Source organism: Dermacentor albipictus, chromosome 7 (assembly GCF_038994185.2).
Source record: "Dermacentor albipictus isolate Rhodes 1998 colony chromosome 7, USDA_Dalb.pri_finalv2, whole genome shotgun sequence".
Classification (NCBI taxonomy): domain Eukaryota; kingdom Metazoa; phylum Arthropoda; class Arachnida; order Ixodida; family Ixodidae; genus Dermacentor; species Dermacentor albipictus.
Window position 1 is genome coordinate 80,039,383 of NC_091827.1, and position 26,342 is coordinate 80,065,724.

At 45.4% G+C, this 26,342-nt stretch overlaps 1 long non-coding RNA gene across 1 annotated transcript; it reads left to right on the forward strand.

Annotated features, from left to right (window-relative positions):
• Positions 1–635: 635 nt before the first annotated feature.
• Positions 636–25,483, forward strand: LOC135897100 (uncharacterized). Its single transcript, XR_010562909.1, has 5 exons — positions 636–783; positions 17,794–17,930; positions 18,010–18,077; positions 22,133–22,219; positions 25,035–25,483. It is a non-coding gene; the product is annotated as an uncharacterized lncRNA (long non-coding RNA).
• Positions 25,484–26,342: the final 859 nt, after the last annotated feature.

Genomic DNA, 26,342 nt, shown 5'->3' on the forward strand with positions numbered 1-26,342 from the left:
TCGTGCATGCATATGTTGAAAATATCGTTTGAAATTAGGCTCGTACCCAATGGAACATGCCCCGTGAATCAAGTTAGCGCTAAAGAGGTCCATTCAAGTACAGCACCTACCTTCTGGCACGTACCTTGTGAAATAAAAGTTGGGACCGAAGAGGTTCACAGAACAGCAGCATGTACTCACGTAATCAGTGACCAAAGTTGGCGGGTTTGTTCGTTTTGAAGATGATTTCCTCTGTGCAGCAGCCTGTTTTACCCTTTTCATCATGAACTACCAAGCCACTCTCGTTGGCGGCAAAACGGTTAAACTCGTACAAAAAGAAATACAGAAAGAAACACCGCACATTTCATGGAGTTGTGAAGTAATTCTAGTGGCATACAGAATTGGCGTTAGTATTTGACTGATTTTATTAAGAGGTACAAGGAGAACAACTCAAACAAAAATTACAGCGTATGTACTTAAATATATCCACGAAGTATAATTTTTCTACACTTATTTTTCACCTCGGATATACACAATGAAGAAGGAGGCAGTTGAATTTCGAAGGAATCGCTCGACAGGGAATAATAAAACGTCTACTGCGTTATATTGTTGTGCCCACCATCTGCTACATACAATGGCGTGATGTGGAAGTTTTCGCGCCTCTGCGTCTAGTATTTTGTTGCGGGCTCTTTTTGAGAAGAGATGGAAGAAAGGAAGCTGCTTATTATCGTTATAATCAGTGCTCATTTACCCACGCTGGAATGCTGCTTGAAATGTATATCAAAGACATACAACATACGAAAGGTAGTATATATTTCCTCATCATAGGTCTCAATGACATTCATTGAAAAACGAGTAACTTAACATGTAATGCCCTTACATATTTTTGATAATAACTGTTTAACGCGTGTCGGGTAGAATTGTTTTATGTCGCAAGCGCAGCTTTCGTCGACAAGAAAAAAGAATTCGGCATAGACACTTAAGACACCTTACCTGTAGGAATGCGAAAGCATTAGAGTCGATTTGGTGAAATACTTTTTTTTTCAATGCACATTTCTTGTCCGCACAAGCTCTACCCTAAGTTTTAATTACGCCTCGGTAAGGACAAAGGAAAATGCACCAAGGGTCTCAACGCGCTCGCTTGCCCGCGACCAGTTCATAACTCGGCAGAACGCTCAGCGGCGTTAAATGGGAATAAAATGCTATTTAGTTAATACACTATACGCTGACGACGTGGTGCCATGTCCTACCCATTGGCTGTGCCGTCAGGAGCACAGCACACGCACTATAGGGCACACATTCAGTCAACCAGAACCGTGGCCCCGACGTCCGGGAAGCATGGTTCGTCTCGCACCCTGAAGACCCGTGTTGGATTCCCCTCCAGACCTAAATGTTTACCTAATTTTCTCGTCAAAGGTATTAATTTACTGTGTTTACAGGAACCCTCATGAAAAACTTGACGTCAATTAGAGCGTTCTTTGATGTGATTGACTCTTTGCCATTGGCAATTTTTGGTGCCATCATTTGGTTACTCCGCAGACTACAGCGCCAGATCATCGTGCAATGGTACATATATTGCTTTCGTATAAAAAAGGTATCCCTTTATATGTGTTTATTGGATGTGCTTTCCAGGACAATGCAATATTTTTTTTTTCCGAACACCATCCATTGGAATATTTTCTCGAATATTGGGGAAATCGTTTAGATATTATTTCCTAATTGGTAAAGTGGCACTCTAGGTAAATCAGTACCTCATATTTGCGCCATATGTTCGTCTCGAGAACGACCTGTAGAGGCGCTGCAAGCACTGTTCACGTGGTGCTAAGCAAATAGAGTCCAGGCATTGTCCAAGTACCTTCTCCAGTGTTTCCGTTTGTTTGCTTTCGTTCCCTCAACTAGTACACTGTTGATGGTCCTCTCTAATAAATATTACAGCTTCTTCGTCAAAGTGTATTCAAACAGGTTATTTCCTAGACAACAATATATTTCGCACAGCAAACATAAATGTACTTGTGCAGTGCAGGTTTGTCATGCACAGTTTTGTACTCTGCAGAGGTAATTGATGTAATATATGATAATAATATTGTTAGTAGCAGTTTAGATAATATCGTAATAATACTGTAATATTGTATTCTTAACATTGTAAAGAGTAGAGCCATAAATAATAAGAGATTAGAATTCCTTGTAAAAAATATGTTTTATAGATAATATATATCGTACTTTTCTGTGCATGCACCAGTCATCCCCAATCCTTTCTTAATGGCAAGGATCGTGCATAGTCGGGAAGACTTCCCATCTTCTTAAACAAACGCAAACGTCTTCGTTATTTTTGCTTGTAGAGCCATGACATTACCTTCCGGCAGCAAAAACACTGACCCTGCGCAAATATATAATTGACAGTATTGAAATGTGTTGTGAGGTATTCCTTGGGGTGTTCAAGGGGATGCTGTTTGAGAGAGCGCAATACGTGTCTTCTGAAGAAAATGTGGAATGTGATTCAAACATCATTCAATATACGAACTGCGCCCGGCATTTGATCCAATCTAGTCACCCCTCGCGTAAGGGAATCAGGACGAACGTTCAGCTATATCATATTTCGACTGAACAATCTTTCGGGTAGGTCCACACGTTTGGACTGCACATACATACGGCAAGGAGAATCATTTTCACACTACACCATTTCGGGTTCAGCCAAATGTTTAGACTGCACGACGTTCCATATCAGTCCACTTTTTTGGACTGTATATGCAAACAAGAACAAAGTTACAATTTCCATCACTTGATCGCTATATTGCAGGGCCTTTTGTTCTGTTTAATGTCTACATTTTCTCTTTAGCAGCGACCGAGCACACTTAAAGACGCCGTAGAACAACTCAGGAAATGCTAGCGACTTCAGTCTTGTAAAGGTTGCTTCACAAATGATTTTCTAAAAATGTTTTTTTTTTACATGTGTGTTGCAGTGGCGCTCCTTTTTCGCCCTTCCATGAGAACAAACATCGCCATGTAGCGGTGCCGCTGCGAAGACGGCATGTGGCCTCCGATATCCGCGCTGCAATGGTGTATGCGAACGCTACTTAGCTTGTCATGCGGCAACATAGCTTCTCTCGCACTTTGCACAAGCTGCGCAATGAAGTAGTGCTGCCGAGAAACCCACACGCGTGTTTTTGCGGCAGCTCTTCTACGAGACGAGAAGCGCAGTGAACCAGTGTGCTCAAACTCTCACAATTGTTCCCTTACATACCGCACACGCCGTGGCATATTCTCAGTGACCCAAGTTCGTGAGAGCTTCCTTGAAGAGTGGCACATACTGAATCCATTATTGGCGCAGCTCTCCTAAACGTTTGCATGAGAGATATTCATTCAAAGTGACATATATGCATCGCATTTGTGGCACAGACAACCAAGGCATCGGTTGCTGTGCTTGCGTAAGCCTTGTGACGAGGATTTAGTACAGTACAGCTAAAAACAAGCTTAAAGGGAATGTTCGCCATTGTACAGTGCTACACTTACACTGGCACATACATAGTTACTGAAGTTTAAGTCAGACATACATTTAGGAGCGGCACGCAATTAGTGGCACACGTAATGACCCAAGTTGGCATCAAAACGGTTACACGAAGACCTGAAAATACCTGATGGTACATAATCAGTGGCCCAAATTGGCCATAAAGACGTTCATTGATGACAGGCACACACCGAGCGCAACTTAGTGACGCAAGTAGGCATAAAAGGCGTCCATTGAGGACCAATACAAAGCGCGTGACACACACCCAGTGACGCACGTCGACGTCAAAGAATTTCATTCCGTTGTTTCGTGTTCTCGTTAGTTCCAGTATTTCTGATCTGGGCCAGCCGCAGCAAGGCTTGGCCATACTTAAAAGCGATCCTCTTGTCGCATATCCGAAACGGGATTGGGCGCATTTTACCTGCGTGTAGGGCTTGGTTTCTTGTGTCATCATCATCATCAGCCTGGTTACGCCCACTGCAGGGCAAATGCCTCTCCCATACTTTTCCAACTACCCCAGTGATCTACTACTTGTGGCCACGTTGTCCCTGCAAACTCCTTATTCTCATCCGCCCACCGAACTTTCTGCCGGGCGCTGCTACGCTTCCCTTCCCTTGGAATCCAGTCCGTAACCCTCAATGACTATCGGTTATCTTCCCTCTACATTAACGTGCAGCCCGTGCCCATTTATTTTTCTTGATTTCGACTAAGATGTCACTAACCCGCGTTTTTTTCCCTCACCCAATCTGCTCTTTTCTTATCCCTTAATGTTACACCCATCATTCTTCTTTCCACAGCTCGTTCCGTCGTCCTCAATTTAACTAGAACCATTTTCGTAAGCCTCCAGGTTTCTGCTCCGTACGTGAGTACTGGTAAGACACAGCTTTTATAGACGACCTTTATCTTGAGGTATAATGGTAACCTGCTGTTCATGATCTGAGAATGCCGGCCAAAACGCACCCCAGCAAATTTTTATTCTTATGGTTATTTCAGTCTCAGGATCCGGATCCGCGGTTACTACCTGCCCTAAGTAGATATATTCCCTTACCAGTTCCAGTACCTCGTTACCTATTATAAACTGCTGTTCTCTTCCGAGAATGTTAAACATTACTTTCTGTAAGTTTTCTGTAAATTATCTGTAAATTAATTTTTAGAGCCACCTTTCTGCTTTGCCTCTCCAAGTCAGTCAATACGCATTGCAATTGGTCCCCTGAGTTATTAAGCAAGGCAATATCATCAGCGAATCGCTAGTTACTAACGTATTCTCCATTAACTCTCATCCCCAATTGTTCCCAATTCAGGTCTCTAAATACCTGCTGTAAATACGCTGTGAATAGCGTCAGGCGGGGAGAGATCGTATTTCCCCGCCTGAAGCCTTTATATATTGGGATTTTGTGGCTTTCATTATGGAGGACTGCGGTGGCTGCGGAGCCGCTACAGATATGTTTCAGTATTTTTACATACGGCACGTCTACACCCTGATTCCGTAATGCCTCCATGACTGCTTAGGTCTCGAATGAATCAAACGCTTCTCGCAATCAATGAAACCTATATATAAGGGTTGGTTATATTTCGCACATTCCTCTATCACCTGATTGATAGTGTGGATGTGGTCTCTCGTTGAGTAGCCTTTACGAAATCCTGCCTGGTCCTTTGGTTGACAGAAGTCTGAAGTGTTCCTGATTGTATTTGCGATTATCTTTGTAAATACTTTGTAGGCAATGGACAGTAAGCTGATGGGTCTCTTATTTTTCAAGTCTATGGCGTCCCTCGGTACGCTCGAGGTCATGAGGCATTGCGTATACAGGGTGGCCACTTTTCTAGAAGAATTTGCCCACCATCCTTCAGCAATACGCTGTCACCTGATCCTCCCCAGCTGCCTTGCACCTTTGCATAGGTCCCATGGCTTTCTTTAGTTCTTCCAGCGTTACTTGTGGAATTTCAAATTCCTCTAGTTTATTGTCTCTTTCATTATCGCGTTTCGCGCCGGTGGTACTCTATACATCTCTAGAGAACTCCTCTGCCACTTGAACTATCTCATCCATATTAGTAATGATAGTGCCGGCTTTGTCTCTTAGCGCATACATCTGATTCTTGCCTATTCCTAGTTTCTTATTCACTGCTTTTATGCTTCATCCGTTCCTGACAGCATGTTCAATTCTATCCATATTATACTTCCTTATGTCAGCTGTCTTACGCGTGTTGATTAACTTGGAAAATTCTGCCAGTTCTATTCTAGCTGTAGGGTTAGCGGCTTTCATATATTGGCGTTTTTTGATGAGTTGTTTCGTCTCCTGCGATAGCTTACTGGTATCCTGTCTAGCAAAGGACCAGGCAGGATTCCGTAAAGGCTACTCAACAATACATCATATTCACACTATCAATCAGGTGATAGAGAAATGTGCGGAATATAACCAAGCGTTATATATAGCTTTCATTGATTACGAAAAAGCCTTTGATTCTGTCGAAACCTCAGCAGTCATGGACGCATTACGGAATCAGGGTGTAGAGGAGCCGTATGTAAAAAATTACCGACGATTACGTTACTTCCTAATGCGAAATTTGAGCGCAGCAATTAAGCTGTTTCACCTTTTCGATAGATTGAGGAAAAGAAATCGAGCAACACATGAATGCGCTATCACAGAATTTTTTTTTATTTTTCACACGTATTCCTTTAACAAAGACTCCACTAACAGTTCTTGACAGTCATGAAGGAAGCTTTGTGGTCGGAGAAATAGACTGATATATGTTCGACTTGGTACACCAATGCTTGATTCTCAAAGACGAGATCTATACAAGTGCCTCGCGAGGTTGTCACAGCCGTGGGACGCGTTACGAGCGAGAGGAACGGGATGTTCTCCCGCATAAGTGTTAGGAAATTGCTGTTTGTCTTTATGTCAACATTAAAGTCCCCCACTACTAACGTCGGTGTGGATCGATGGACGGTTAATGCGAGTTACAAGAAGTGCACGACGTCTTTCGTGAGTGCGGTAGCGGACTCACGAAAGCGGTATCAGTCGGTCGCTGCTAGCGCTGGGGGGATGAAAGGGGGGGCGGAGCTGGTTACGAAGCCGACGACAACGCCGACGCGAAACCCAGGAACGGACGCCAAAGAGCCATTTGTGTAGCCAGCCCTCCTCCACAGTCTCTCCTCCTCCCTTCCATCATCCTCCCTCGCCCGGAGAGCCGACAGCGCGCATGCGCGGCGGCGGAGCAGATTCGTCGGCGAGCTGGTTACGAGGCCGACGACAACGCCGACGACGACGACGACGCCGACGACGACGCGAAACCCAAGAACGGACGCCAAAGAGCTGCGCTCTAAAATGCTGAAAGATATCTATAGCGCCTGCACAGCCACCGTAGTCCTCCATAAAGCAAGCAACAAAATCCCAATAAAGAAAGTCGTCAGGCAGGGAGATACGATTTCTCCAATGCTATTCACAGCGTGTTTACAGGAGGTATTCAGAGATTGGGAAGAATTGGGGATAAAAGTTAATGGCGAATACCTTAGTAACTTGCGATTCGCTGATGATATCACCTTGCTTAGTAACTCAGGTGACCAATTGCAATGCATGCTCACTGACCTGGAGAGGCAGAGCAGAAGAGTGGGTCTAAAATGAATCTGCAGAAAGCTAAATTAATGTTTAACAGTCTCGGAAGAGAGCAGCAATTTACAATAGGCAGCGAGGAACTTGAAGTCGTAAGGGAATACATCTACTTAGGGCAGGTAGTGACGGCGGATCCGGATCATGAGACAGAAAGAATCAGAAGAATAAGAATGGGCTGGGGTGCGTTTGGCAGGCATTCTCAGATTATGAACAGCAGGTTGCCATTATCCCTCAAGAGAAAAGTATATAATAGCTGCGTCTTACCAGTACTCACCTACGGGGCAGAAATCTGGAGGCTTACGAAAAGAGTTCTACTCAAATTGAGGACGACGCAACGAGCTATGGAAAGAAGAATTATAGGTGTAACGTTAAGGGATAAGAAAAGAGTAGATTGGGTGAGGGAACAAACGCGAGTTAATGACACCTTAGTTGAAATCAAGAAAAAGAAATGGGCATGGGCAGGACATGTAATGAGGAGGGAAGATAACTGATGGTCATTAAGGGTTACGCATTGGATCCCAAGGGAAGGGAAGCGTAGCAGGGGGCGGCAGAAAGTTAGGTGGGTGGATGAGATTAAGAAGTTTGCAGGGACGGCATGGCCACAATTAGTACATGACCGTGGTTGTTGGAGAAGCACGGGAGAGGCCTTTGCCCTGCAGTGGGCGTAACCAGGCTGATGATGATGATGATCCTGTCTAACGGAGTTACCACCGACGTCTATTGCACGCTTCTTAATGATGCCCCTAATATTATCGTTCATTGCTTCAACACTACCGTCATCTTCCGAAAACCCGTTCGGTAGCTTGATTCGGAATTCCTCTATTTACCTTCTTACCGCTAACTCATTGATCGGCTTCTTATGTAGCTGTTTCTTCCGTTCACCCCTGAAGTCTAGGCAAACTCGAGTTCTTACCATCCTATGGTCACTGTAGCGCACCTTGCTGAGTATGTCCACATAATGTAGGATGGTTTCTTGTGTAGGTGTGTTTCTTTAGAAGCGGTGAATGCCGCCTCCCGTCTCGATATGTGCTCGCCCTGGCCGGCTAGCAGTACCACTGAGTCGGTGCCGTTGAGCGTTTTCTTTGGAACCGAGTAAATACCCTGCTCGTGGCGTTAGTTCCCACAGATGGTGCATACATTCGGGTGAACTAATCAGAAATTTTCCAGAAGGAGCTGCGCGCTATAACTGAACACTTTACGGACATCTCGAAGGTGGTGCGTTTTCGCAAGACAGGCATTCTGTGCAAGTTATCTGAGGTTCAGTGCCTCAATGATTTGCTTAACTTGCACGAGTTTCTCTAGCATCTCGGCTCGTGCTTTCGTGCCTCTATATCTTGTATGTGTGGAGCGCATTGTTCGTTAGGAACCCACTAAGATCACTGCATAGGCCTTCTTGAAGATGCTCTCTCCAGTTGGTGTTGTTTCTGTTTACAGATCCAATAGGTCAGTAGCTGATAACCGAGTTCCAATTGCGAGCGTTACGATCTTGTTCATCGGTTTAACACGCCTGTCTGGATAGAAGACTTGGGCGCATTTTTACGGCGTGGATACCTTGACACGTAGACCACCGGAGCACCGAGCCCATTGGAGATTTTGGCATTGTGCTAAAGCTTGCAGGTTTTCAGTGAGATGGTGTAATTGTAGAGGCTATCACTCCACATCAGCCTGTGACATAGACTCACCAAGTTGTTGCTTATGCGACGACTCACATAGTGCCGCGCGCGAGGCCATGGGATGCAGGTGCATGAGATCACGGAGAAACGCCACTGTTCCCATGCAGAAACAATAGCAGCAATTAGAGAACGGGAAGTATTTTACGCAGACGTTACGTAACGCTAGTCCAAATCTCCAGATGGAACAGTTTCGGCCACAGTAAGTGCAGCAATTGGCCGTATCATTACCAGCCTATTTTATGTCCACAGCAGGAGCAACGCCTCTACCTGCGATCTCCAAATACCCCTGTCCAGCGCAAACCGATTTCCACTTCGCCTGTGAATTTCCTAATTTGTTGAGCCACCTAGTTTTCTACCGTTCTGGACTACGCTTCCCTCCTCTTGGTAACTATTGCGTAACTCTAATTGTTAGCCGGCTATTTATTTATCCTACGCAATACATGGCCTGCCCAGCTCCATTTTTTCTCCCAATGTGAACTAAAATAATGGCTGTTTCCGTTTCCTCTCTCATCCACAATGCTCTCTCCCTGTCTCTCAACGTTACGCCTAACATTCTTCGTTCAATCGCTATTTTTGGGCCCCTTGTTCTCTAGCTCATTCTTTAGTCCACATGTTAGCACCGGTAGAATGCATTGACTGCACAACTGTATTTTCAATGATAGTCTTAGCTTCCAGTCAGGACCTGCCGGTGTCTGCCATACGCATACTAACCCATTTTCATACTTGTGTGAATTTCCTTCTCACGATCAGTGTAGCCTTCGATTATTTCGCCTAGATAAACGTATGCCTTCAAAGACTAAATGCTGCTTGGCTATCCTAAACTCTTGTTCTCTTGCCAGGCTACTAAGCATTATTTTGTTGCCTGCATAATAATCTGGAACCCCACTCTTACACTTACTATTTTAGGTCTTCAATAATTTGTTACCATTTGTCTGCAATGTTGCCTAACATGACAATATCATCAGTAAACCAAAGGTTGCGAGATATTCGCCTTTGATCCACACTTTTTAGCCTTCCCAGTTTAATAGCTTGAACACTTCCAAGAGTGCCGTCAATAGGATTGGAAAGATTGTGTCTTATAGTTGGACTCCTTTCTTTATAGGTATCTTTCCACTCATTCTGCGGAGAATCATGATAGCTATAGAATCTTTGTATTCTCCAAAATATTTCCCTGCGTCTCTTCTATTCCTTGATTTCGTAATGCCTCTACGACTGCTGATCCTCTACTAAATCAAATACCCTTCCGTAATCTATTAAAGCCATATATACAGTTCGACATTACTGTGCAAATTTCGCGATGACGTGATTGATGACATGGATGTGATGTTATTGGGTGCAGGATCACTCCAGAAAGAGGCAGCAGCAGCATGCGGAAGCACAAACACACATCAGGCATGTATTGACGCACATAACATATACAAAGTGGCACACACACGCGACAGTTCCCCAAAATACCTCAGACGACATGCAGCTATATACATGTATCAGTCAAATATAATCGGCCTACAGTTCAGGCGGAAGCGCGTGTCGCCGTGTCGGAGACCTCGTGGAACCGATGTCGGCCAGTGGGGCCGGACAGCAGTGTCGGCCAGCCGGGTTGGACAGCCGTGTCGGACGGCCGGGTCTGACGGCAGGGTCGAACAGCCAGGTCAGACAGCAGGGCCAGACAACCGGGTCGGAGAGCCGGGTCGGACCGCCTCGCGGTGCTCAGGTGGCCCTGTGCAACAGTCGATATACGGGAGCCTCCGCGTGCCCGGTTTCCCTCCGGCCGGGTTTTCGCACGGGAGCCCACGGCCGCAGTCTCCGGGTTGCGTCCACAGCTGGCGGGGTAGCCCTGTGGCCGCTCACCCGAACGCTCAATCGCCCCGTTTCAGGACCACCAGCCCCCCTGGACCAGTTGCCCAGCGGAAGAGCGGGGCGAGGTAACCTCTCAGCGGGCGACAGCGTTGACTCTGGTGTGGCGCAGTGGTGCGGGAGGCGATAGCACCTATGGGCCACACGCCGAGTGAGGAAGCTGTTTTCCGTCGAACGCTGAACCTCGCGCATTGCTCACGCCACGGGGCCACAGGCCACACTCTCTCCCGCCACGCTTTTCGAGGCACCACTGTCGACGCTCCCAAATCGGCGTCGATGATGCTAATGGCTCTCTCGCCGCTATTTGCAAAGAGTCGGTGTCCTCTTCGCCCCCACACGGCTCACTGCCTTCATATGTTTATACTTTCCACTCCCGCGTACCATATATTATCACAATGGATATCATCCATTTCAGACTATCCCTTCCTGAGGCCTGGCTGCTCTCTTGGCTGACCTAAGTGTAGTGCTTATTCTTTCTGAAATTGGGGAAATACTGAAAGTAAACTAATGGGCCTATTATTTTTACTTTTTTAATGATTTCTTTTTGTGAATTTGCGTAATGTTGGCATTCCTTTAGCTGGTGGTCGGCGAGCTGGTGACGGTGGTCGACGAGCTGGTGGTGAACGGGAATGGTGACGTCGGAATGACGACGAGAGATGGTTCCAATGAGCAGGAGTGTCATTGTTTGGTTGTTGCTATGCAATGGAGAATGGTGACGACGCCCGCTTTGTTCGGGACAATAATTGCTCGTGAATGGCGGTCAAGAGGGGAGGAGACATTATGGTTGTTACAGTGGCGCGGAACGTGACAGATACGCCGGCTGGGAAAATAGATTGGCCGATCGTCTACGGTTCGCAACTCGGCTGGATTCCGGCAGCTTGCAGGATAACGCGGACGCGCTGATGCCAGCTCGTCCTGTATGCAGGAGACGTAAGATTCTGTGGACGTCTGGGCGCGGGTCGCTAGTTCTTCCTGAGCGGTGCTCTTCCGCCCAGTAAGATGGCTGAACAAGTGTATCAGCTTCTGCTTGCACGTGTCCCAGTCGTTAAGCGCTTCCTCGTGGTTCTCATATCACACGTTCGCCGTGCCTAGTAGACTAAGTTAACCAATGTAATTGTCGGAAAAAATTTGTTGCGGGCACTTACACGCTAATACGTGTCGATCCATTTTTGTAGGTCGCAGTGGTCGGTGCCGCAGAACTGCCGGGCTCGTAGGCGTTGATGTGGGCCGCACCATATCGGGTCCTGTTTTATCTCTCATTGTGAACAGTCCGAAGTGACAGCAACTGCGGAGCTCTATTGCTGTTTCTCGTGGGTGCCCCGCACCTCTCTCCAATTTCTTACGTTGCAGAAGTCGTGTATAAAGATGTACTTACAATAGAGTTAACGATGCTCAGAGATGGCTGTTGAAAGCGATTTCTCTTCAACGCTTCAAATTCTCTTCTTCTGACTGGTGCCCCTCCTGGTTGCTCTGTAACAATCTGTCGAAACTAGTCGGAAAGCACGTAAGGGTCTGTAACCCCTACATGAACCAAACATTGGTAAGTATGGCCACATTACTGACTCGGAACACACTGACTTCTCGGTAACAGACTTCAATGGTGCTGGCGAGGGGGCCTTGTTCAGATCTGTTTTGGTGCGGAAACCCGGGGGCAGGCACTTCGAATTAAAGCACAATGGAACACCTGAGGAGAGAGAGAGAGAGAGAGAAAGGCAAAGGAAAGACAGGGAGGTTAACCAGAGATTATCTCCGGTTGGCTACCCTGTTCTGGGGGAAGGGAAAGGGGATGCAATAGGTGAGAAAGAAAGAAGGATAAAAAAAGGAGCATGCAGAGTGCTCGAAGGGGACAGAACGCACCGTTCATTCAACAGGCAACGAGCTCATCTCGTTCAAGAGGTTATACGTCGCTGTATTTGAAGCCATTGGGCTATGCCATGAGTAAAACTCCGAAGCATTGATATACTCAACGGATCGCTGCAGGCACCTATGCTGGACGACGATGTTGCCCAGTTTACCGCTCCATATTCGATTATGAATACCCGGCTGAAGGTGTACTTGGACTGCTCAGGCATCACATCGTCGAGTTGTCCTCTCTATCGAATCCTAGTGCGAATCATAATATGGCGCCGGCGCCAGCAGCAGCGGATTCAGCTACTGCGACGTGAGCAGATTCGCCAGTCACGGTAATGGCGATTGGTTGGACAGAAAGGACCCCAGTTTTTTTTAAGCTCAATGGGTCCCCCAGGCACTGGGAACCATTTTAGGACCTACTAGGACATATTGCACAAGGAAATCTGCTACTGAGCTAGATGCACTGTTTGCAGTCTCTTCTATTATTATGGTATAGACCAAGCGGCCAAGGCCCTGGCTAAAATATTGACAGCCTAAAGCATCTACGCGGACCCTGTTCGGATTCTTCAAGACTGCTTCGGGGATCACAAGGTTATCGACATCAAGTACTTCAAGAGCCTGCGAACGCTTCACACGACTGTCTTCCTCCAGCAAAGTCAGAAGTACACAATTCTTAAGGGCTATTTACAAGTTAATATCAGATGATGCAAGGATTTGGATTTGCAGTGTTGACATAGGCGAATCATGCTGCGCCAAATCTTAGTGAATACGATTCGTCGTAGACTATCATCGACGCTGAAGCCTCAGTCTGGAACCCCAACAACACAAAAGAAGTGTTCAAGTCAAGAAAGAGATATGCAAGGCTTATTCAACCACCTGAAATAGAGATTCGGTCAAGAAAAGAATCTTCCTGCGGACCGAGCGTCCTCTAATGCTCGTGAATGAGAGCCTTCACCATGGCACTGAAGGTTACCGACATCCACTACCACTGTGCTAAGAGTGCAGCTGTCATGTGCGCGTTTTCTGAAAAGGAGCCCATCTCTTTGGAATGTACGTTATGGACAGATGGTCCCGGCAAAAGGTGGAAAGTGAGGGAAAGTGGCAGTAGCTTCAGGTGTACCATCAGTGGCAGGAACTGCCATCGCCCATCGCAATGTGAATTCTTCTCATTGCAAAAACTCACACACTTCATGCATGTTTTCTAAAGCTGGCGAATTGCCGTGCAATGGGCCTTTACTGAACCAGCCGCTTAGTAATATTTTCATGCAAGCTGTACAACAGGGCTGCGAAAGGTTTTGTAAGGCTGATAGTGCCATTCTCCCTCACTTGTTTCGAGCTTGGATTAACGAGGCTATTCGCTACTGCTACGTGCCAGGAATGGTAGGCAGCAGCAATCAGGTTACTTTGCGATGAAGTGAGTGAAAATACAATCCTCAAAGAGGTAGAAGTTGACCTCAGCCTTCATGTATTTGGTAGACAGAACTCCAGTTCCATTGTGCGACGAAAACTGGTCCTAATAGAACTGGAGAGTGAGCTTGATCGAACGGCGTACAAAATCCAGGCTATATGGATTGCGTACCTATGTGAGGATAGCCTGCAAGTTAGTTCCACGAGAAGAGCTAGATAGATAACATTCAGAATTAGAGCTACCTAATGTCTACCATGATGGCGAATCCAGGGTCACCTTTTAAGCCCGGAACAATGTTTCCTGATCGGCGCTGATCACAAGCGGAAAATCTTGAGGAAAATTGTAATTTGAGATGAAAACAACAAAGAACTTGTCGGCACAAGTTCTGTACGTGGGTGCATCTTGCAACAGCTTCTTCCTCACGATAAATGCGTAAGCCGGTGCTGTTTGACAAATAATTGTCTACTGAGGAAAACCTGGTGCATGTCAAATGACCTATCAATATCATTGCAATAGTTTTGGCAACATGACAATACCGGTATTGCAGGCAGATTCATTACGTCAGACGATGCAGGTTCCGAAGAGTTTCAGCAACAGCATCGAATTCAATGGTCCCTCATATTTGGTGTGCCATGCATTGAAAACCATTGACGTTTACATGCAGGATAACTGATCTGTCGGAAAAAGACGGCAGTGTCTATTGCGTCGGTTGTTGAGGATGAGGGTCATCTACATGGCTATAATGTGGCAGTCAAGAATTACCTAAATGATTGTCATAGAGAGTCTGTGTCGCCATTTCACACAACGAACGTTAATACATACTACATGCCGCATCCCTCGGTTATCCAAGAGTCCTGCACCACTACAAAGCTACGAGTAGCTTTTGATGCCTCGTGAGATGTTTCAAGAACGACTTCGTTCAGCGATCCACCTTGGAAAAAGAACCAACGTTAACCTCTTGAGAATGTTAACCTGTAAATGTACAAAAAGCCTTTTTTTATAAAGCAATGTAAATGTTACGAACAGATGTTCGCTTCCCTATCATAGCTTGGGGATCACAACCACAAGAGTTCACGACCTTCACAGTGAATGAGTGACGGTGGGAAATGCTTGTTTTGCTGATTCAACGCGTTCGACTACCCTTCTGAGGAAGGTCACCTCAATTTTATTCCAGGGCTTCTGCAACACCTCCTAGATAGCACTAAGCGTGCGCACTTCGATCTGTGACGTCATCCTACGTTGTTCGACATCTATAGAATCTGATGCGTATACTCTCGAGTAAGCCGCGGTCATTTTGACGCCATCGCTTTCGTCACACCGGGCTTAAGAGTGGAAATTTTGGTCCTATCATAATGACGTCATAAAGCACAGTGCACAGACCTGCTATCCAGGAAGCGTTGGTTGGTGCCCTTTCATCATTTGTACAATTCAATTGCCTTGGTCCTACACTTTATTTCGTCATTTCGATTACGACAGCTTTTCTGGCGCATGACTCAATAATTTGCTTACGGCGTTGAAAGCCTAATGAGTGCGGTATGCGAGCGAATGCTGAATGTTTGTGTAGCTTGTGCACGCATCCTAGAGTACTATATTGTTATGTGTATTAGTGTAGGGAACAGACATAATGCTAAGGTATTTTGCTGAATACAAGTAAAAATTGTTTAGAATTTCGGCTTCGTCATAGACATTTTATTGTCATAACTTCAGATCTTGAATTTCCTCTCGCAGCCGAGCAGCCCAGAACCACCCCAGTGTTGTGTGGCAGATTTTTCGTAGTTGGCCGTGTGGCTGATTTCTCTGATAGAACGCGAAAGTAAGCTGTTTTGAGTGCACTCGGTTCGGTTTTTCAATAAAGCACGCTACAGGGTAAGGGTTTTCCATTCCTATGCGCAAGTTCTACGTCACGTCTGCTAGTAAATTGGCATTCTACATACGCAGAGTTGGCCGCGACTGGCGTTGACTAACACGCTCCAGGCCAATTTTGTGCAGATCTACAAAGAGGAAGGAAAGTGGCAGCCATAGTAGGCCAATTGGTAAATTGCTGAAACCATATGGAAAAGTTTGTGTTTGGTCCGAACTTGGGCAAAGTTACATTTTCGTCAGCATTCATTTTCCTTTACCTTATGTATATTTAAATAAGTATGGCGATTTCCTCTTCAACTTCACGAGCCGCCGCGGTTGCTCAGTGGCTATGGTGTTGGGCTGATGCGTCGCGGGATCGAATGCTGGCCACGGCGGCCGGAGTTCGATGGGTGCGAAATGCAAAAACACCCGCGTACCTAGATTTAGGCACACGGTAAAGAACCCCAGGGGGTCGAAATTTCCGGAATCCTTCACTATGGCGTGCCGAATAATCAGAAAGGTACTTTGGCACGTAAACTCCCATAATTTATTTTAGCGCAATTTAAGAAATTTGGAAAAATAAAACCGTTTCCACGACTATTCGAGCATCTCACCTACACATCCCAAGCCACCTACTTTACCACTAGGCCACGCCAGACAAAAATATCTGAGGAAAATTAGCCATGCCAAGATCCAGGTATAGTTTTCGTTTCACAGAGAGACGTCTCGCACAGACATGGCAGGTACGCTATCACCCCGCAAATAAAACTTACGCCTGTATCAGAAAGAAGAAGTTGTTGCCGACTTTCGTTAGCCATTGCTATTTCTTCGAAAAAATGTCCTAAATGAACCTCCGACCAGACATGTTGCATCGGCTGTTACTGCCGATTTTGATCACCGTTTCTTGTTCTTCGCTCAAGGGATATACAATGTTCTCTCAGTTGAATGATACGTTTCACTCAACACGTCTATCTAGCCAGATATGTTCGTCATGGAATCGTAGACTAGTGATGTTAGCCTTCAGCGAGAACACATTTACCTATGTGTATAACGCGTCTCATCGGCGATCATCGCTTCTTGTGCTAACGCTGTAGACACGAAGAAATGATTTAAGAAGATCGATGCGAAAACGGATATATAGACTGATTTCTCCTTGTTAGACTTGTTGATTCCTGAGCCCAGACGGGCCGATAGCTTGTAGACGGACTCGGCGGAAACGCCAGGCCTAAGCTTCGGTGGAAGGGACCGATCTCGGCGTGGGTACGTGGCGAATGCTAACATGCGTGTATTTGAGCTTCTAAACCCTGCATGTATTATTTTGTACTACACTATGGTAAGTCGGAGCAAACGAATCGCCTGAGCTTTGCTGTTGGCGTGATAATACCAATCAGCGGCAGGCTTTGAAGTCGAGGTCCGTTTGAACGCGTCGGAATGAATTCAGGGTTTCGCGTCGACTCCAGAACACTGCGACAACGGCGACAGCTTGTAATGATCGGTTATGTACCAACTAGTAAAATACGAGCCGTCCTCTGCATTTGCATGGTTTCGTTCAAAAACGTAGCTATCAACATACTAAACAATTAGTGCAAGAACACTAAAGTGATCTTCAGTGTCATATGTGCGTGCATAAACAGGGCAGCTCACGCACCTTTATTCCATGCTGCGACGCGAAATAGACTTTTGGCACGTAAAACGCCATATTTTTCACCACTTCACGCTCTGCATTATCTGTTCGTTTGTGTAGAACACGTTCATTTAAAAAAAAACGTGCTACATGCGAAGTGTAACTTTAAGCAGAGAGAACAGATTACTTTTTTCGCATGCTGTTATTGTGATATATACCTGCGTGGTAATTACTGTTTCGTGGAACGAGAGCTTCCATATTCTGCTAGCGGATGCGTCACTGCCTTGAATTTTAGTGAGGACCATCAACATAGGAGCTATAGAGCCATGCTTCAGCTCTGAACTATGGGCCCTGTGTAAGTAATCAGGGTAAAAGAAGAAAAGTGTGGCCTGCAAAGCAACAATTTGAGTATTGTAATGCTGCTAAGAACAACTTTGTTTTGCTTTCAGTTTTTAAATACTCGTGATCCCATATGGACATACATGACTACGAAAGGTGGAAATACTTTGTGTACAGTGGACGTACTGGTATCTATGAGCCAAGCTTCCCTGCTCTACTATCACCTGGACTACGAAAAGGGTGTAAAGTACAGTATCATATATTTTTCTAGACCGAACACTAAACGCTGCAGTTATTTATTTATTTATTCATTTATTATTTTACAGACGGAACGCTACATTCGTGGGAATGTTTGATCATGAAAAGAAGAATCGCATATCTGTTTCTGCCAAAGGTATAACAAAAAGTTCAATACTTTGCTGATAATTGTTGGCACAAAGCTTGCTATGCACTCTTTGGTTCTCATCTTTCATCGGCAATGTACTCAAAACATTTATATTCTGTTGTTACCCACTCTTCCGCCTTGTTGAAGACGTGGCGCATTCTGTTGTCGTCACATCTTGCCGCAGGGCCATCGATCGCTTTTGCTGCCCTATTCTACGCAGATATAAGAAATCAAGCGGTGTTACGTACCACGCCAACCGTCGGGTTTCTTTGCGAAGTTGCAAGGGGCAAAAGGGGATGGGACAGAAGCGTTGATCGGCTCGCTGTACAAATATGGCGTTACAGGACCGAGGCACATCTCTTCGCCACCCACGATTTTAGCTGATTTCACGAAATTTATGTTAAAGTTTACAGTACTCAGCAATTACATTATTCAGCCGCTCGACGGCCGGCGCTTTATGTGGCACCGGTAAGCCTTGCGTAATCCCTGCGGAGCCAAATGCATCCGCAAAGTGTCAGAATGGCCCTAGTATTTATTGCACACCATAATGCATCAGCCTTTTGTCCCGAGCACCCACCGGTAGCAATAACTGTACTGGCCACCATGCAGAAAGAGTATGGTGTTTGGAATCTGCGGACTATGCATAAGAGGACAATGTCATTTTCATCAAATGCTGTCGGCCTAATCATATAGGTCATCAAAGACAGGGTGACAGGTGGCTTAGCATGAGGCCATATTTCAGCTACCCCCGTACGGTTCGCAGTAAATGTTTACTTGCTACACGGGCGCTTTCCAAACAACCTTTCCATGACACGTCATATACTTAAGTAGCCGTCTAGAGCATGGCCAGGATGGAAATATGTCCTTTTGTTTGCGATGTTACGTGAATCTTCTTGCTCAACGCGAGGTTTCTCTATTTTTTTCTTTCTCACGCAACGCGCTCATCGACAGCTGTAGCGACGCGCTTCTGTCCACGCAGAAGTATTATTGGGACTTATGTTGCTAATACAAGTCACCTATCGCTCACCTAGCACCGCTGCCTCCCACTGGGCCGCAAGCTTTGCGCGATAACGGCGAATTATAAAAGGGTCGAGTGGCACAAAGAAGCTGGTACGCCCGCGGAAAACAAGTGAACTCGTTTCCGGCCTAAGGCTAGTCTTGACGGCAGATTTTGCACCTCTAGGTGGCGCGGATAGCATCTTTGGCTCGCGCTTAATTGGCCCGTAAGCTTTACATGTTGGCAGCGCCGGTAAGTTTTGTTGTCGTTATTCACTTCACTCTAAAACCTCTGCACCAGCGACTACGGTGGATCGTTGCCGCTGCTCCATGTCTAGTACATAAACAGTCGTATACCTCATTCATGTGCACACCTCTGCACTTCGACTCCAACATATTCTCAATGTTACAATCCGAGAGACGAGAATTGCAGACAACGCAGATGCAGCTGCATTCTCGGAATTTTTTCGAACTTCTCTTTATCCATGCGTCTTCAGCAATAGATTTGTTACATCAATGTTAATCATATTTCTGCCAGCACAAGTCCTACTACTATGACATGCCGTTTTCTTTAGCACCGGAATTTCCCATTGCTTGTCAAACAGCGCGCCTGCCATTTTCCCGCCTTGACCACGCTGTGCTGGAGTCATCTAAGAACAAAGTCAGATTCCGTTTTTCTTATTTTAGTTCAAGTACCGGTTCAATAGGAATGGCCACGATTGTCTGCTTCAGTTGATACGACTCCTAGATATTGACACGTGTGCTAGTTATAATTTTTTCGGGAAGTGTACAACTTCAAGTTATCGCTCAACGCCAGACGCGCCTACATGATTGCAATTCGAATGCAGTCGTTTATTCTGTCTGCTAGGTACACTCCCGCCAAACCTTGTGTAATCAGTTTGCATACGCAATGTGAATTGTGTAGTTCTTTCTGGAAAGCACGTGGGAACAAGCGATTTTCTTGCAACGTTCGATGAGTCATGGATAAAAACCGCCCCGGTTTATCCGCAGAATCAGATTTTCAACGTTCACCAACTATGTTTGGTGCAGTCGTTGGGCTTTGAGTGTGACCTATTTCCTTGGCGCAGGTTCGCGGAATAAATAGTTCGTTTGACGATTCACACATTTAGAACACAACTTTTAAGCCACCCGTCTCCATCGTTCTCACCGCAGCGGAGCACGTTGACCAAAACTAGTGACGTACCGTCGACGATGGTGAACGGAGCAAAAGTTGGACATTCTCTACTACAACTGGCGATAACTGCGCTGACGCTTCGCATTGCTATACAACGCTGCTGCGCATGCGTAGAGAACCGCGGCTGGGGACGCGTTTTCATGTGCTCCCCTGGCCGTATTCCGTGGCCCGCGGCCTGGACGGCAGGCGGGAAATAGGAACGAAGGCATTCACATGGCGGTAACGATATGACGAGCCCGATGGCTCCACGCATGCCGGTTGCGTCGTTTCGTTCTACTATAGCCGTTGGTTGTGCGCCACAATGATGTTTCAGAGCTCGACGCGCATCCTTCTTCGTATAGTTGAGTCTTCGTATAACTGAGGCTTTAGGCGACCGTTGCTGCGACGAGCATAGGTGTCGGGGTAACCAAAACAATGAATACAGGTAATGATGAAAGAGCGAACGCGGAATGCATCTAGGTATGAAAGACACGAGGAGGAAAGCGAAGGAGCCGGGCGCAGAGGAACCATGAAGCGGAAAGAGGATAAGGAGGGTATGGTGAAGGCGTGAGAGAAAAAGCTTATTGCGGTGATGATGGCTACAACATGGCGCCAGAATCACGCCCGTTGTCTGGGAAGACCTTCAGCGGCAGCGCGTCGTTGATGCGTGACTGCAGTGGCTGCCACGCGTAAGCCATGCGCAGCCTCTCGCTATCTTCTGATTAGTGAGGCACTCGCGCCACACTTCGCCCCATCTGCAACGTGTCGTATGAGGCAGACTGTCCGCGGCTGCCAATATATCGCGAAATGAAAAGAGATTTATAGCTGCGCTAAATTTCGCATTAGGCAGTATCGTAACCTGTGGTGAGTTTTATTGCAACTGTGCTTATTCAATGTATCTGCAAGCTGACAATAGTTGTCCTTACGTTAAGTACTCAATAGTATGCATGGCACTTTGCTGAAACGTAATCAACGTTCCCAACGTCCCTAGCCTTCAATTGTCCCACAAAGCAGACGCTCCACAGTTAAACGTCTCTGCACTGTAATTGCGGATTGCACGGGCGTTAATTGCACATACAATGAAGCGTATCGTACATTACCTTCGTCCTCTTGAGCTCACTTTGCGCTCATTTGCACAGTTGTATCGAAGCCCTTTCAATGACAGATGAAGCCGTTTATGTCAGCTTCACTGACAAATTTTACACATTTATAGTATATCCCACCCCTACACAGCACTTGTTATTTGCATTGTATGTATTTCCTTTGCTCTGTCTTTTACGCTTACTATGTTAGGTCGCATTCGTACGCGCATGCTATTTGTTACACCAAGGTATCGGGCATGCCAATTTGAAGAAAGGAAATGCACGCAACCTTATGGATCAATAATTACTGGTGAAATCATAGGCCCCAATGCAAACTTTTCCCGTGAATGTGCAGCTGCCGTAAAGTCAGAAAACCTTCTACAGATGCGGTTCCATTGCATTATTTGAAATATCTGCAGGCTCAACTCATGCTGCTCTTCCTGTCCAGCTGATACGACGATGTTTCCGTTATATATTTCCTCACCCTCGTAACTCCATATCATTTACTTAGCTTTCGTGATTTGAATCCTAGGAAATGGTTGCCTGAATTGCTTATCAGCAAGAGGCAGACGTTAAAGATCACTATTAGCACGTTGATATATGCCTTAAGTATGCCGCTCTCCCGTGTAGTTTCCCATATGCATATATTGGTTGCCCACGCTACATGATTTACGGTCACAACGCGCTGCAGTAATCAAGGAAGAAAATATGGAACCATAAAAGCATGTTGCGGCTTCTCATGCAAAGCCGCTGAAAAAGTGAACCACATATGCTATGGAAAAAAGAAATAACTATTACATCTTGTTTTTCAGGTAGTCCCTATAAGATGACAGAAGAAATCGTCCATTTCAATAAGGAACACCACTGTGCTGTGATTAGGATCTCGATGCGTATTACAGGTTGGTTTTAAAAAAGTTGTTGCAATTCGCAAGTACAATATTCACTCATGAGGAAAGCTTTCATGATGATTTTATTGAAATCTTACTCCATAACAGAACTTTGTGTTATGACGCGAAATGTTTAAAGCGCTCCTTCCTTTGCCTCCTCCTTCGACTTTCCCATTACGGCTGCTGCTGCTGTCTGACACACCACGTCGGGAGGGGTCTAGAGCTTGTGTATACATGACAGGATTGAGGTAGAGAAGAAAGGCGACGCGCGAAACTTCTTTGAACCCCACCACGTCGAATGAGCACACTGCCCTCTGGAGCTCCCTGGGTGTCGCCACGTTAGCCTCATGACAGCTGTTATTATTCGGGAACCCCCTCAAAAGTGTTGCAGAAAGTGCAGCGCTCAGCTTTCTTCTTATGCTTATATTTTAAAATTCAGTGCTATTTCATTTTGCTCACGCTTCACACCTTTTACTCAGTCTTACTCGTCGTGTATGTAACCACTCCTGCTTAAGGCCTCTAACTAGAGGCTGGCAGTAATATTGAAATAAATAAATAAATAAATAAATAAATAAATAAATAAATAAATAAATAAATAAATAAATAAATAACGTGCGAGTGCAGATTGGCCGTATACAGAACTCTAGAGAGGAGGGGGACGAGAGGCAGTTCCCATCCAACGGGCGGGAGGGGGAAACTGTGACGTGAGAAGGCAAAGAAACGCTACTACTAAGACACGACAGTGGTTGCGGGGAAACTGCATAAACTTAAGTTCAAGGTACGGTACACTACGTTTCTCCTATTCCTTAAAAATAAAAACCAGGGAAATACGTCAAGAGAAAAACTTACGCGGGACATGCAGAAGGAGAACCGCTATACTAAAACGCACTGCAGGGTCGAGGCGACACTACGGAAGTGGTCGCACGTCAAATGAACACTTCTGTGTTAATTTGAGCCAGCAGCAGTAGTTTGCGGATATTGCATTGTCACAAGTCATGCATGTTATCCCGAGTGCGCCAGACACATTTCAACAGGAGCGAAATAGAAAACGCACGATTTTAGGACACATTAAAGAACAACACTGTGACAAAACTAACCCAGACTCCGCCACTATGGCGTACCTCATAATCCAATTGTGGTTTCAGCAAGTACAGCCCCATTATTCAATTCACATTTCATACTTTGGTCACAATGCGATGTGCCATGTGAGGCAATGACAGTGTACAGCCCTCTCAGAGGTTGCGAAAAAGTGCACACAACAACACCTCAATAAACACCGCTATCTGTCAAACGTACAAATAACAGTGGTGGTCGCAAGGTAACGTTTAACATCAACTCACCACTCTCCTGTTAGACTAAACATTTAAAAAATTAAGCTTTGCTGTCAATATCACCGCTAATTAAAGCCAGTCAAAGCTAGCACCACAGAAAGTTTACATCGATTCCCAAGGTCCATGGGGTCTGCATACGTTCTCCATATATAAACCATATATGAGGCATGGTTATTTCACATTACAATAGTTATTGAATAAGAGCCGCTGTATCCGCGGGACAGCGCCAGAGCAGGCAACGGAGAGTGGCGGCGACGTCGGCTGGGGGGAGGCAGGCATGACGGGAGGCAGAGTCCGAGACCGGAGTTCCAGGGTGTAGATGTTTTTGAATACCCCGCACCTCCACCAATTGTAATGGAGTGTTTTGAACAGTTCAGTTGGTAGCGTCTGTTCGTAATCGAGAAGGAAGGTCACGCAGAGCAGGAACAGCTGGTTGCCCGAGCGGCTCACGCTCGCGCTAAGCGCTGGCGATCCGGCTGGCCCACTGGTTCCACTGCAGGCACGGAACTGACGATCTGGCTGGCATTGTCCGTGTGCTCTTCTTCTTCATTGCAATATATATATATATATATATATATATATATATATATATATATATATATATATATATATATATATATATATATATATATAACCACTTACTAGAATATGAAACAAGATAGGATAATTTTCCAGGAAATAAGGTTTACAATACATTGAAACAGAAAGACATTTGTTTCTAGTACTGACATATATTCGCTTGGCTGCCTTTTCCGTGACCTGCATACGTGGTGGAAATGTCGGTACGTGAGAATTTAAGAGGAAAAACGGAAGCAACATCTTGGGGTACTGTAGATGTGATCCTCTATTCACGTGCGCGTAATTCTATTTTGCATGACCTGGTTTTAGTTTTTGTCATGTTTGTGTGCGGGATATACATGGTTACGACGAGTGCCATACAGCCGTCAGTGGAGAAAACTGTGGCTTGAATATTTGCGGATGATTGTACACTTCATATATACGTTTGCCTAATTCAGCTGCATTTCCAATGGATTCTGTGGGGAAAATATCTGCTATAAAAAACAAGGCACAATTCTGGCAGAAACCTATCAATGATTTGAGTTACTTGTCCATTTGATTCTTGCATGCCATGCATAACATTAAACTTACCTATAGCAGTGTCCTTTTTAATACGTCGAACTAACATCCAGTTTATTTTCATATCCCGAACAGCTTTCTACGAGAGAAATGCTAGCGCGTAAATTTAACAGGTTGTTGTCGCAGTCATAGACAATTATATAAGGTTTTGCTTATTTTCAAAGAATAACAATCTCTCAATATTCAATTGCAGTTCAGCGATTGTAACATTTTGCTCTATGAGCTAAGGAATTATTCTGCTACATTGCTTACTCAAGAAATATTACTGAACAAGTGTGTAAGGTTTTGCATTACAGATCATTTCACTACAGCCACGTACATATTTTCTTCATGGCTCTGCTTTGCTTTTCTATATTTAGGTGGGCTACACACGTATGACTTGCGAGTTTGGAACTCAACCATGGTAATCCAAAGTGCACGCCCCTGTCTTCAAAAATTCACAAAGCTGGAACCCCGAGGACATTGTATTTACGACAACTTCTGCAAGGGCCTATTCCATAAGAGTTCACGACCGCCGCAGCTGATTCAGCAAAGTGCCAAACATCCACGGCAGACGTTATAGAAAATGGGAAGCAAAATATAAGTTCCCTCAATAAAGACGTAGCGGGGCTAGTAGGTGATGCAATATTTTTTTTTGTTACAAAAGTAATCCAGCGCTACCTTTTAAGACGCGACAAAATTTAAGTGTAGTCTTTAGGGCACATAAATTTTAAGTATGGTTATTTATACAGGGTAGATTTTTGGTCAGTAATCTACGAGTTACAAGTGAAAGAGAGTCTTAAAGAGAAGTAAAACATTGATACCAATATTTTTCTGTTATCAGTACCTTGATCCTTCATGCCAGCCTAAAATCGCAAATCAAGAGATATCTCTCCTGAGAAGTAAATTTTTGGAGTTGACCCTTCACATATTTGATCGTGCAATGTCAAAATAACAGCCAGGCAATAAGTTAGGTGCCATTCCATTGCACGTCTCAGTGAAATCTTTCCTCAAGCCAGTGCCAAGGACAGAGATAGGCTCGCAAAAAAAGCTATACGATGATGTGTCTTCGAAATAGGAGTACGCCCTTTAGGCGAGCTTTATAATAACAATTCTACGAAAATCTCAAGGTAGACAGACATCCATCAAAATGAAGAATTCTCACACGCAGCTGCCTAAGCTACAAGAGAGAGAGAGAGAAGGAGATTCTTGATGATGGGAAGGAAAGGTTGGGGTAAAGTGCAGCGCAGTAACTCTCTCTCAGCAGAGGACACCTCAACCGCGCTGCACAGGGGGTAGGGAATGAAAGTAGGGGGAGAGAAAGAGCACCAGAAACAGCAGCACGCCGCGGAAATGTGATGGAGCTAAAGAAAACAAGTAGCAGTTCTAATAAGAGAGAGAGAGATAGATTCAACTTTTTTATGCCAGCAATAACGAGGACGGATGCAGCCTTCCTCTGTTTAGGAGACGGCCGTAGTTGCCTGCGTCTCAGTGGTTGCTTCGGCTAGCTGGACGGCCCAGACCTGGTCTCGCTGGTCGGAGCTCATAAGAAAATTATCGTAGTTCAAAGAAATTCGCCTTGCTCCAGGAGCGCTTTTCTTGAAGACTCGACAAAGACCAACCCCCCAGTTTTACAGAAGTTGAGCCGAGTTCATAGAAGGGTGGTCAGTGAAGCAAGTTAGCGGGAG